The sequence below is a fragment of the Lissotriton vulgaris genome, chromosome 3_1, assembly GCF_964263255.1.
Source record: "Lissotriton vulgaris chromosome 3_1, aLisVul1.2, whole genome shotgun sequence".
In the NCBI taxonomy this organism is placed as follows: Eukaryota; Metazoa; Chordata; class Amphibia; order Caudata; family Salamandridae; genus Lissotriton; species Lissotriton vulgaris.
Genome location: NC_141689.1, coordinates 1,970,518,945 through 1,970,533,517, shown reverse-complemented (window position 1 = coordinate 1,970,533,517; position 14,573 = coordinate 1,970,518,945). Strand labels below are relative to the sequence as shown.

The window sequence follows — 14,573 nt, the reverse complement described above, 5'->3', positions numbered from 1 at the left end:
ACGCCACCGGACTCCACTGGACGGACCACAGCTGCATCCACTTCAGCTTCAGAAGGACCACAATCCACCACCACCAGCAACAGGTTCCCCGCAGAAGCTGGAACAAAATCACAGCCGACCAGCTCGCCGCATCCCTGAACAAGAACCCTCCCGCCAGCTCAGCGAACCCCAACCATGCCGCCGACAACCTCACGAGGTGGATCAGCAACTGCGCAGACGACCTCGCACCACTGAGGACCCCTCCCAGCAGACCCGGCAGCAAGAAAGCATCCTGGTTCACCGACGAACTCCAGAGCTCCAAGAAGAACTGCTGAGTCCTCGTGAAAGCCTGGCGCAGAGACCCGACTCCAGACAACATGACCACCCTCAAGCTCGCCACTCGAAAACACCACCAACTGATCCACACCACCAAGAAAACCGCATTCAAGGAATGACTGGACAACAACACCCACAACAGCAAGGAACTCTTCAACATCGTTAAAGAGCTCTCCAAACCCAGCGCCGGAAACAACAACATCACCCCATCGCAAGACCTCTGCAACTCGCTCGCCTCGTTCTTCCACAGCAAGATCGCAGACATACACAACAGCTTCAGCATACAGCCGACACACCCTACAACCGCACCAGCACCCCCACCACCATCCCCCGCATCTGGACCCCGATCAACACCGAAGACACCATCCCCACGATGAACTCCATCCTCTCCGGATCTCCAACCGACCCCTGCCCTCACCACGTCTTCAACAAGGCCGACTCCGTGATCGCACCCCATCTACAGGACACCATCAACGCCTCCTTCGACACCGCAACCTTCCCGGAGAGCTGGAAGCATGCCGAACTCAATGCCCTCCTGAAGAAATCAGCAGCAGACCCCACCGATCTCAAAAACTACCGCCCCATCTCTCTCCTCCCGTTTCCAGCCAAAGTCATCGAGAAGACCGTCAACAGACAGCTGACCGCCTTCCTCGAGACGAACGGATCCCTCAACCACTCACAGTCTGGATTTCGAGCCAACCACAGCACCGAGACCGCCCTCATCGCAGCCACTGATGACATCCGAGCCCTGCTCGACAACGGGGAAACAGCGGCCCTCATCCTCCTGGACCTCTCCGCGGCGTTCGACACTGTCTGCCACCGCACCCTTGTACAGCGCCTCAGCAACGTCGGAATCCAAGAGAAGGAACTGGAATGGATCATCTCCTTCCTCGCCGGAAGGACACAGAGAGTCCGCCTCACCCGTTCAGATCAGAAGCCACCGAAGTCAGCTGCGGCGTACCACAAGGATCATCACTCAGCCCCACGCTGTTCAACATCTACATGAGCCCCCTCGCGGCTATTGCACGCCAACACAACCTCAACATCCTCTCTTATGCAGACGACACCCAGCTGATCCTCTCCCTCACCAACGACCCCGCCACCGCCAGAACCAACCTACACAAAGGGATGAAAGACGTAGCCGAGTGGATGATGAACAGCTGCCTGAAACTGAACTCAGATAAGACTGAAGTCCTCATCCTGGGATCTTCGCCCTCCGCCTGGGACGACTCCTGGTGGCCCCATGCCCTGGGCAGCGCACCCAAACCAACAGACCACGCACGCAACCTGGGCTTTATCCTGGACTCCTCCCTCTCGATGACCAGACAAGTCAACGCCATCTACTCGTCATGCTTCAACATCCTACGCATGCTACGGAAGATCATCCGGTGGATCCCCACCGAAACCAGGAAGATGGTCACCCAGGCCCTCGTCACCAGACGACTGGACTACGGCAACTCCCTCTACGCCGGTACCACCGCAAAACTCCAGAAAAGACTCCAGCGTATTCAGAACGCCTCAGCACGACTCATCCTGGACATCCCCCGACACAGCCACATCTCCGCACACCTAAGAAACCTGCACTGGCTCCCCGTCAACAAGAGAATCACGTTCCGACTCCTCACCCACGCACACAAAGCTCTCCACAACCAAGGCCCAAGACACCTCAACGACCGCCTGAACTTCTACACTCCCACCCGCCAGCTTCGATCGACCAGCCACGCCCTCGCCGCCGTCCCCCGCATCCGAAGAGCCACAACGGGAGGAAGATCCTTCTCCTACCTGGCCGCCAAGATGTGGAACTCCCTCCCCACCCACCTCCGCCTGACCCAAGACCACCTCGCCTTCAGGAAGCAACTCAAGACCTGGCTGTTAGAGCAGTAGAGGATCCCCCCTAGTGCCTTGAGACCCTCCGGGTGAGTAGCGCGCTATACAAATGCTTTGATTGATTGATTGATACTGTTGGGCATTGGGTAATGGATTGAACAGGACAACATGACATTTCGGATAGATATTACGTAGGGCAGCTAGTTCCAGGGCCATCTGGGCAGGGCCGGACTGGCCGTAGCGGGCACCGGGCAATCCCTCGGTTCGCTGCACAGGTGAGGGGCGGGTTTGTGGCTCCAGAAACCCGGCCCTGGCGAAGAGCTCAACGGCACCCACAACCCCTGGGGGGGGGGGGGGGAGGGGGGTGTGGCCGCGCACTTTGCCAGGCCCGGTTTCGGTTCCCAGTACGGCCCTGCATCTGGGTCCTAGTTTTGATTGAGGAGTAAGCGTGTCTGATTTGAATGCTACTGTTTGAAAGCTTGATGTCAGGCTGAGCAGACGTTACCAAACCTTTCTCTCAAAACGACCTACTCCTAGCATGGACTTATCCATTTCCTATAGCTCTGTTCAGAACGCAGTTTGGTTTCTGACTTTTCCCTGAATGACTTTATCGCTTGAGAACTGATGACTATTGTAGTAATCCAGGAAACAGATGTAGTTGTAGATAGGAGGTTTAATGAGGAAGAACAGCTTGTACATCCACAGTCTTCAGAAGACAGGCTTACACTGCCCAACTCCCTCATACAGAAAGTAGAATCAAGACAGAATCATAACAATTCTTAAAGGGACAGCAAGGGGAATACTACACATCTTCCCCCTTTTGAAACAAAAAAACAAAACAAAAAAAAACATAGGTTAATTAATGTAATAACGCAATTTGATAGGAGAACACTTAACACGAACACTTCTCCTTAATGCATCATTGACAGGTTGTTCAATAACATGTCCAGTAACATCATAGTCAGAATTAACATTAGGAGTATCATCTAGAGTACTACGATGGTGAAAAGGAAAATCAACATCTCCAATTTGCGAATCAACATTCTCAGTTTGAGGCTCACACCCAAATGTATCCAACATAGCTGAAAAAGTTACATCATCTTAAGCACTAGGGGTAGATTGCAAAATTGTTTTTGAATCCATAGCTTTACACATAGAAATCCTTCTAAAATTCCAGACCTTACCGCCCTCAACTCTTACAGCCTTGGTAAAAACCTCAGTGACCTTACACAGGTCAGACCATTTGTTCCACTTATTGCCAAATGTTCTACCAAATTTTACTCGCACAAAATCACCCACTTTAATTTTTGGACTGCGAATAACTGAACCAAAACAATTTCTCATCATCTTTTCCTGATATGCTAACACCTTTTCCTTGACTTTGAAAGGATCACATGAACGCTCACAAGGAATTCTATTTTTCATCCACCATGGTAACAGTTTGGAGCCCGGTTTCCAACCTCTCAACATCTCAAAAGGAGACAAACCTGTAACAGAATTAGGGGAAACACGATAAGACAACAGAGAGGCACGCAACGCTTCTCTCCAATTCAAATTGCTTTTAACAGCAAGTTGAATGGACTCTTTAATTACCCTGTTAAAGCGTTCTGTCTGACCATTGGCCTGTGGATTATAATTTGACACTTTTTTGTGAACAATAGCACATCTTTCAAGGAAAGAAGTGAACTCCCTGCTAATAAACTGTGGACCATTATCTGAAACGATTTCAGCCGGAAATCCCTCTCTACAAAATACTTCATCCAAAAACTCCACAACTTGAGTCAAGCCTATTTTATCCACAACTGTTAGCTCTGGCCATTTAGAAAAGTAATCAATCAAAACCAAAATAAAAACATCCTTGTTAGAAGACAAATCAAGAGGACCAATAATATCCACTCCTAATTTTTTCCAAGGAGAAGTAACAAACTCGATAGGTGAAACACCAACAGCTAATGGTTTGACAGATTTGTCACTCAAAGAACAAGGCGAACAAGAACTAACCCATTTATCAACCATACTATAGATACCTGGCCACCAGTAGAATTCACGAATACGCCTTTTTGTGCTAGACATACCCATGTGACCTTCATGAGCCATTGAGATAATTTTCTTCCTTAAGTCAAAAGGAGGAACAATTTTATCGCATCTGGTTACAAAACCTTGGTCAAACATAATTTCATCCTTAATCTTATAAAAAGAGAAGACATCACCAGATAATATGCGTTCCTGGGCCAACCATGTTGTAAGTAAGACACCACAGTTGACAAACCAGAGTCTTTGTACATAGCATTTCTCCGTTCAGTTTCAGAAATAGTACCAGACAATTTGTTGTTACCTTCGCCATTAACATCCCCAATAGAAAACACAAAATCAGAATCACTATGAACACTTGAAATCTGCGAATCCAAAGGCAATCGAGACATGCAGTCAGCATGCACATTCAAGCGGCCAGGAACATATTCTACAACACATTGGAATTCTTGCAGCTTGGCAGCCAACCGTGCTAAACGCGCAGTCAAGGTTCTACCACCACCAGCAGCTAGCATGTTAATTAGAGGGTTGTGGTCGGTGCGTAAACGGAATTTGGTTCCCCAAAGAAACTGTCTGAAATGTTTAACAGCCCAAGTGCAAGCCAATAACTCTTATTCAATAGTAGAATAATTGTACTCAGCACCGGAAGAGTCCTCGAGGCATAGGAAACAACATACTCTTCACCTTTGTACCTTTGCATTAACACACAACATAAACCTACATTGCTCGCATCCACACATACAATACATTCTTTACCCAACTCAAAAGGTCTTAAAAAAGGAGCGTTGAGAATCTCCTTTTTAAGTAGCTCAAAAGCAAATTGTTGTTCAACATTCCAAAAAAACTTGGCATCTTTTTTTAACAGCAATCTTAATGAATGTACTTTTGATGAATAATTCTGTGAGACCTAAGAAAGACACAAGTTGTTCTTTACTAGAAGGTGCAGGAGCCTTAAGTATGCTTTGTATATGATTAACTTTAGGCTTAATACCTTGGGAAGAAATTTCGTGGCCAAGATATTCCACTTTACTCTGTTTAAACTTGCACTTAGAAAATTTCAAGGTTAAACCTTTGTCTTGGATACGTTTTAATACAGAGTCTAAATTTCTGTCATGGTCTTCAAAATTCTTCCCAAAAATTAAAATATCGTCTTGAAAAGCTATGGCCCCTTCACAACCCTCAAGAACTTCCTTCATGAGTCTTTGAAAAACTGATGCTGCACTGGCTACCCAAAAGGCATGCAACAATACTGAAACATACCCTCTGGTGTTATAAAAGTAGTTAAATAACTTGGATTCCTCAAGTAAAAGTACCTGATGGTAAGCACTTGCCTCTTCCTCCAGTATCCACTTTTCTTTTAAAAAAAAAAACATGATGGTGTTCTCAAAATATATCCCAAAACGTCGCCAAAATTGTGTAGTAATCCAGGAAACAGATGTAGTTGTAGATAGGAGGTTTAATGAGGAAGAACAGCTTGTACATCCACAGTCTTCAGGAGACAGGCTTACACTGCCCAACTCCCACATACAGAATGTAGAATCAAGACAGAATCATAACAATTCTTAAAGGGACAGGAAGGGGAATACTACAACTATGTTTGGATGCAAATCATAGGATGGCATTTATGGCAGCTTCAAATTTCCCTATAGTTGATTATGTGTGGGTTTTAAAGCTTGAAGTTCTATCTATTATCACATCTAGGTACTTAAATTATGCCATTTCTCCCAGTTTTGCTTGATTTATAAAGAAGGAATTTATTCCTGAGCAATTGGTCCTAAAAGTCATTATCTTGGTCTTCCCTGAATTGATTATTTTTAACGTAACTAGTAACTTCCCTTAGCCGGTAGCTGTGCTTGCAAGACTTTAGGGGTTCTTGCTATCAAAATGGAATCATCAGCGTAAAGCAAGGCAGGCACCTTGGACTCATGTATTGTTGGGGTGTCATTATTAGCTTTTCTAACTTCATGGTACAGATCGTTCGAGTACAAGGAAAATAAAATCTGTGATACGAGTCAACCTTGGTTGACCCCGCTTTTGGTATATATTTTTTGCTGATAAACCCTGCCTTGTTATGTCCTGCCTGGGGGAAAGTCCCAGCATAAAAGTTGGATTAATGCCAGGAGCATGGAGTCAATGCCCACGGCAGTAAGTTTCTCTCAGAGTCGATACCTTGGGACCAAATCAAAGGCTGACGAGAAGTCTAGAAAAGCTACAGACATCCTTTTGATAGCTGTGCTTAATTTGTAAATTATTTGTAAGAAAGTCTACACTGTGTCCTCTTTCGGTAGCGCTAGGAAGTCCTTGGGCAGCTATGCGCTTTATAACCCATAATCATAAAATATAAACATCCTTCTCTAAATCCTCATAGTCCCAGTGAAAGAATATTCCCATTGGTGACCCAACATCCAAGGCCTTCACAATAAGTTTAGAGAAGATTTTTCACATGATGCCAATTAGATATATTGGTCTGTAAGACTTTGTGCCATCTTTATGGTTCTTCTTATATACTGTCAAACAATGTCAGCTATGTTGTGTTATACCAGCAACAAATTGAAATCTTTGAACATCTGTAGAACTCTTAATCCAGGAATAATTACCCCGATGACACAGCCCCTATTATACCCTTGCTTGACTTCCCGGATAGAGGCCCAAAAATGCCCTCTTGCAATCACCGCTAAGGATAGACCGATCCCGGTTCCAATGTCGAAGCCGGTTGCTTCACTGGCCAGGGAAAGTCAAGTAAACGCCAAACCTATGACCGCACTATCCCTCAACACGCGGTCTATACCTAAACATGCTATTGAGCTATGGAGACTGTTAGAAGCAGAAAAACCCGACATCTGTTTCTTTACTGAAACATGGCTTCACAGCCAGGCGATATCAGACATAGCGTCCGCCTTTCCCCCAGAGTACCTCCATATAGGTTGGACAAAGAAATGCGCAAACGAGGAGGCATAGCAATTGCGGCTAAAGCCCCAATAGAGATCAAGCCACTGGAGTCTTTCTCCAGCCCTATTGCGGAGATGATGATAGTGAACATTAAAATTTCCAGTTCTGAAAACTTGCGAGGGGCCTTAGTTTATAGACCCCTGGGCCCCAAAACCGAGTTTGTTAACCATCTATTAGAAGTTATAGTCTCCCATGCATTGGCAACTGAAAATTTCATCCTGCTCGGGGACTTTAACTATCATGCTGAACTCTCCTCTGATCCCGAAACCTGTCATTTAATTAGAACAATGGACAGCCTTGGTCTAATACAAAGAGTAATTGGCCCGACTCATCGAGCGGGTCATACTTTGGATTTAATTTTCACCAGTTCGCCAAAACTGAGCAACGAAGCCCCTCTCCCTATGATTTGGAATGGTCATTATCTTTTAAAGTTCAGCCTTTTCAGTCAGGCATCGATCAAATTAATTAGCAAAAAAAGAATGCTTGTACGACCCTGGCGTAAACTTACTCTTGAAGCCTTTCTGGCTCATTTCAAACCCTTAAAAAGCCAGGCCGTTCCTTTAGAAAAAATGGTAACTAACTTGGAGACTTCTATCTTACAAGCTTTGGACATGATTATTCCTAAAACGAATGTCAAGTGAAATCTGTAGCCTTCCCGTGGTTCAAGACTGCCTAAAAACAGACAAGCAAGCCAGTCGAGCAGCTGAACGCAACTGGCGGAAAACAAAAACGGAAGAGGACAGAACCAAGTATAAATTACTGCATTCATGTTATGTAAATAACATTAGAAAAACATTAAAACCCCCCTTACAATTTTCAGACCTTGTTAGCCCTTTCTAGAGACTTTAGAACGGTAAGCTGCCAACTTGATCTGGGATGGTTGATTTTATAAACCTACATAACACATATGGGTGTGCATGACTAGATAATTAGCCTTGTTTCACCGGAGAAGAACGGTGGATTGCTCATTTGATCAGATTGATATGTGTTAGTATGTAACCAGGTCTTTGTTTTTGATATTTATGAGTGGAGGGCATCCTGTTTTTTTTTCCTTCTTAGGCTCCTTTCTGTGAGATGGCTTGTTCTAAAAACTGCCACTGTCTGGTTGATAATTAAATCTTTTTCTTCTTATGAGTGATTTAAAACATCCTCTTGAAGCACTTATTACCTCTTGAGGGAGTTCGCAGAGCAGGGTAGTTTGCAATTCTGTTTTCTTTTCTTTACATTCTTCGTCAAACCATCCTTCTTTGCAGGAGTTTTTTTTTTAACCCTGTTTTCTTTTTAAGTGCAAAATCTTGAGATGATTGGAGTTAGTGATTTCAGTAAAAGCTCATAAAGTGTTAGTAAAGAGACAGCCATGCTGTCCAGTACAGGTCCTTGTAAGTTGACTGTTGGTGAGTATGTTGTCCACTCCCCTACGTTTCATTCAAGATTTTGTTTCAATCTGATTTTGATTTGTTCTCTCAGATCCCAGGCATGATTTAGCTCTTGGATATCTATAGGGACAATAGGTGTATTGTTTATGAACTCCAGACAAAGGGGGGATGATGAACGCTCTTCAACTTCCATTGTTCTTTCATATTTCTGACCTGCTCCAGTCGGTGATCTTAGTCGGAATATAGGCATAGATGCATCAAGCTAAAATCCGCTCGCAAAGGGGCAGATTCTTAGAATCTGCCCTTTTGCGTCCGGTATTTTTGCATTTGGGATGCATCATCCCAAATGCAAAAATCGCAATTTAAGAAATCGCAAAACTGCGATTACTTGCATTTAAGGAATCTCAAATTGAGATTCCTTAAATGCAATGCAGTAATGTTAAAAAAATAGCTATTTCGCTAATAGGGGTCGCAAATTACCATGAAGTTGAACTTCATGGTAATTTGCAAAAACTTTGAAAAAATGCACTGAAGTGCATTTTTCAAAGTTCCATTTTGCACACAAACATGCCCTTAGGGCATGTGTGTGTGCAAGATGTACCCATATGCAGATTTCAGGGTGCAACAGAGTGTCCTTTTGACACCCTGGCACCCTTGAAATTGCAATCTCAATTTGTGATTCTCTAATTGAGAATCGCAAATTGAGATTGTCTTCCCATTCATTTCTATGGGCCTAGGCCCATAGGAATGAATGGGGAGGTATTCCTTAATTGCGACTCGCAATTTGCGAGTCGCAATTAAGGAATTTTAAGAAAGGCATTTTGCTTTTCCTTATTTGCGAATCGTTATTTTTCGCTAATAAGGAATCGCAAAATGGATGCTTGATGCATCTGATGGATAGTCAATTAGAGATTGTGTTCTGTGGGCATTATATATAGCCACATGATGATCTTCGTTTTCATTGGAGTTCCAGGCTTAAATACGGACTTCAACTGAGCAGAAAAGAGTCAACTGTTTGCCTTTGGAATATATTTGTTGGGGAAAGCATGTCTGATTGAAGGGATGCCACATGCAGCTTTCAATTCCATTAGGGCATCATCGTCATTTCCTCAATCTCACATCTTGCAGTTCAAGTCACCATACCATCAGTATGACAGGACAGGTGTAACGCTTCACTAACACATTTTAGAAGGCGAATAAACCCAGCCATCTTTTTTGTTGCACATAGGTGTTTATTATTCTTAGAGCTCAGTTATCTAAGAGATTAATATTCACAACATGGAGGTTTTCATGGTTATCCTCCCTTATTTTGGTTGACAAGCATCTGTCAGTTCTACAAGATATCTGCAGTCCTCCACTGTTTCTTATTTTCTCTGGTTCTTTTTTTCATGGTTAATGTCGCCTGGTAATACTCACAGTAGTGAGGGACATTTTTTCTTGAAGTATAATTACATCATGGATGGAAAGAAATGTAAAAAGTCGGCGTTTTCAATTTTTTGAGAGATTCCTGCCACATTCCAGGAAATAAAAAGGCTTTGGAAATGCCATCTACTGGGATCCCGATCCCCCTGCATGCGGCTGATGACTAGGAAGTCAATTTTGTGTAAATTTTGGGTCCAGGTTATCCTTGAACTTGTTCACCTGGTGTGCACCTTCCATCATTCTGGCCCCATCTACAGTTCCTATGTTGATGCGATTTGGTGGGTCTAAACTGTGTCGAGCCTTGGACTTGTGGTCTGCGCCCCTGGGATTTTTATTTCCTCTTCAACTGTAGGTTTACAAAAATCCAATTCTATATCGGTGTCCTTAAGCTCATTCAGATGTCTACTTTGGTCTGCACTATCATGCCTTTTGAGGATGTCAGTTTCATAGTGATTATTTTTCTTTGGAGGATACTTTTGGTTTCCCTGCCTTGTATTAGGGTCAATCACAATTCTGGCGCCCGAGAACGAATTTGCTAGTTGCTTAATCCTGTGCAAATACTCAAGTAATTTTGTGCGTCCTGTACCAACTCCAGACTGGTTTGGGAGCATTTCACAATCTGCACGTTCTTCTTTACTGTGTTATCAACGTAATTTATTGATTATCCATTTATATGTTTTGGTGTTTAGGGACTCACTTCCTTACCTCTTCGATACTAATGCCAAAGTGCAGCTAGCAACATTCCATGCGTCTTTTATCCAGTTTTGCATCACTGGGTTTATAGTTCTATGTCTTTCTTCTTGAATCAGGAAGAGTTCATCCCTGACAACGGATATTCTTGATTCCCGCCGATTCTATGGTTCCAGATTCATCTTTCGTAATGTAATCCTTTTTAGCCGCTGTCTCTAAGGGAGAATCTGATGGAAGGATCACTTCTTCTAGTGAGATCATTCTACCACGGGCAATTTCTATTTTCCTTTTTGATTCAAGCTCTTCGTAAGCAGTATTGTTTGTTGGCAGGCAGAATAAGTCACATGCAGTTGTTGCTTCTCCCTTCTTCATTTTCTTGTTTCAGCTTTTGGATTTCCTTTGTCATTTTGGTTATTTCAATACAGAGTTTATGTGGCCAGCAAATGAAGTCTGTGCAATTATACGTCTCACTTTTATTCAAATACATTATGCAGATTTCCCTCCTCCTTATACACCGGTTGCCTTATCCAAGGCATACATTCTCCACTTCTTTCACCTTATAGACCTGGGGCGCTTTTTTTGTATGGTGCCACCTGTATTACCTCCCATGTTCTGGACTGATATGTTAGCAGAGGGCTTACAATTTGCTGATTTGCTACTCCAGCGCATGCCACCGTAATGACATAACATGTTCTTGTTAGAGGTGTAGTGACATATACAACCCTTCACCGAATCACTTCCATGAATGCCTGGACTGCAGATTCAAGCCTTGGGAGGAATAGCCAGACTCGATTGTCTCTTCTTTAGTGTACATCAATGGTTTTCTATCCAGTTGTCGTTTTAAGTTGTGGAAGCGGACGTCGTTACTGTGACTTTCCAACACGCTCATATTCAATTTTCTTTCCTGTCCAGGCTTGTGGCCATAACTCTCTTCAATACACTTTTATTATGATGTGTCGTTGGGTACAGCACATGGGGGGACGGAGTTCTGTGGCAGGGAAATAGGACCGAGATAGAGGGTTTAATTTAAACCAGATTTCATAGCGCTTCTGCGCAGTTCATTGCCACATCTCTTCCCTGGTGATATCCATGAAGCTACATGTTCCTACAGGGGTCCCATTTAAAATGTCACCTCCTCAATGAAGAATTGTGAGATCATCGCAGACGGTTCCTCTCAGACATTCGACTTCCCTAGGGAAGTTTCTTCAGATTGTAGATGTAGGGGACAGGCTTTTTTTCACGTGATCCCTCGTAGTAGATGTTGCTCCGAAATCAATATTTGCTTTCTCTCTTCCTGTGTCCATGTGCAGAAGCTGCTTTGCACATGGTCATCGCCACAGTCGTTGCCATTATATTTGACTTATTTATCTTGCTGTCCCGTGCTCAAGAGCTTTGGCTCTTCTGACACAACTGGACCTGCAATTCATACTCGTTAGGTTTGTAATTGATCCCCCAATCATTGTGTAATCAATTGTGTTGCCAGCTGGATAGTTGCAAATTTTTTTTTTTAAAACATTTTATTAGTGCAATCGATGCAAACCACAGTGGTAAAATAAACAAAGTCAGTTCACAGTATCCAAGCTTGTGAAAGTAAAGCAATTCAAGTAACATAAGGATGTCGCTAGCGAAATAAACAGTTGGGTTGCACCATGAAGCAAAACAAATGTAGCAATGAGAAACTTTTCTAATAAGCAACGGAAATGTAAAGCATACATAAGCAATATTCCAAAAAATCAGAGAAAAGATAAGAGAAACAATAGTCATAAAAAACAGGTTGCGAGACCAGCACAGTAAATCATTCTGTAACACAGTAGGTGGCACCCTAGACAATGACCACAGTTCTTTAAAAGCAATTAGTGAAGCAACCCACCCTGGGAGGAGCAGGGGTAAAAGCAGGAGATCGCACAGTACAAAAATGCCAAGTAGGACCGAAAGTAGCCCAAACTAGCGAATAAAGGACCATCCCCGTCCATGGCCAAAGGAGGACCAGCCGGTTGAGGCAAAAGCAATAACAGATTGAGTACAGCGTGGGGGTCCCGAGGCCTAGCCCACCCCAGTCGGTAGATTGAGGTGTAGGGACTGGGAGGGTGCTTACAGTGCTTTCCCCGCAATGTATTGACGGTATGGACCCCAAATGTCCGTGGGGCGGGAAGAAACAGGGAGTTGGTCAGAGTATTCCACACTATTTACATTGCAATACGCCACACTTCGTAGCCAAGCAGCAACTGTGGGGGCACACCTCGAGCACCAGTGCAGCGCGACCTCTCTCTTGGCCAGAAGGAAGCAGATCGATGCCAGTTTGCGAATTTTGCGGGGAAAGTTGGACATGTATCCCATCAGGGCAATCTCCGGAAGGACTGACAGTGGCAGGCCCAAAATCGCACCCAGTGTGTCATGTAGGTCAACCCAATAAGAGTGCAGTTTCGGGCAAGTCCAGGAAAGATGGGCAAAGTCCGCCTGAGGGGCGTTGCACTTGGGACATGTGTGGGGACGAGCCGGGTCTATTTTGTTGGCCATCGCTGGGGTGTGGTATAGCCACCGAAGGAATTTAAAATGTATGAGTTTGTGTCTGTTATTCATTGAAACCTCTCTGATCGTGGCACAGCATGCGTCCCATTGATCGTTAGAGATCTGGGTGCCCAGATCCTTTTCCCACGCGGCGCGAACCGCCTCATCTGACGATGGTAGTGAGGACAAGCAGAGTTTGTAAAGCTTGGACACCACGTGGGCCCCCGAAGTGTTCTGGATAATGGAAGTGAGTGCCAGAGTGTCATCCGGTGGCAGTGGGAAAGTGTGAAACGTGGCTCGCATCAGAGCCCTGAGTCTAGCGAACACAAAGGTGTCCATGAAAGTGCGTTCGGTGAAGCGTGGATCTTCGGATATGGAAAGAGCGTGGCCATCTGGGAACAAGTCACCGATTGTAGTCAGTTGGTATTTAGCGAGCGTGCGACTAATCAATGTTTCGCCTGTTATAGGGAGCCAGTGGGGATTGGGGAGCGGGAGGGCCTGTGAGTACAGAGTGTCAACAAGCAGCAGGCGTCGGAGTTTGTCCCATGCCCAAGTCGTTGTGGTGAGAGGGAGTATGTCATGTGGATCGCGGGGAAGGCCCTTTGGGAGCACCGTGTCCAGAGACACTGGGAGCGCGGCGTCTGCGTCAGGCCTCAGATGCAGAATCCTGGCATCAGGATGGTACCAGGAGTGGGCGTAGGAGCACTGGGCAACCAGGTAATAAAGGTAAAAGTCTGGGACTCCAAAGCCCCCCCTTTCGTTTGGCAGTGTTAACGTGCTCCAGGCAAGGCGAGGGCGCTTCCCACCCCAAACCAGTCGCAGTAGTGCAGTGCGCAATTGGGTAAAAAAAACCCGTGTGAGAGGGATGGGAATGTTATTGAAAAGATATAAGAACCGGGGCAGTACCACCATTTTTACTATGGCAATGCGCCCAGCCATCGACAAGGGAAGGCGGAGCCATCTGTCAGTGTTATCTTCCAAAAAATCAAGGGCGCGTCCATAGTTCATGCGAATAATGGACACGGTATCTAAATGGATGTGAATCCCAAGGTATTTAACGGCGTCCTCGCACCATTCCAGTGGGAGGGAGCAAGGCCATCTTGTGGTGGCAAGAGTGAGGGGAAATAGCTGTGATTTGTGCCAATTAACCCTGAGGCCCGAATAGTCACCGAAACGCACAATTTCTGATAGGAGTGGCTGCAGGTTGGTCTCCGGGGTACGGACGTAAAGAACCATGTCGTCTGCATAGAGCGATACTAGAAGAGGCCCGGTGAGGAACTGGAGTCCCCTGTGCAAGTGTTTCTCCTGAAAGTGCCGGACCATAGGATCCATAGCCAAAATAAAAAGTAGGGGGGATAGGGGGCATCCTTGTCGGGTACCCCTAGAAAGAGTGAACCTGTTGGTGATAGTGCCATTAAGGCGAATACATGCCGTGGGTGCCGTGTACAGCAATTC

The 14,573-nt window shown here is 45.0% G+C and overlaps 1 protein-coding gene across 2 annotated transcripts in view; it reads left to right on the top strand.

Annotated features, from left to right (window-relative positions):
* GPM6A (glycoprotein M6A) overlaps nucleotides 1-14,573 on the top strand; it is a 595,184-nt gene that overhangs the window by 497,535 nt on the left and 83,076 nt on the right. The gene's annotated exons all lie outside the window — the stretch shown is intronic.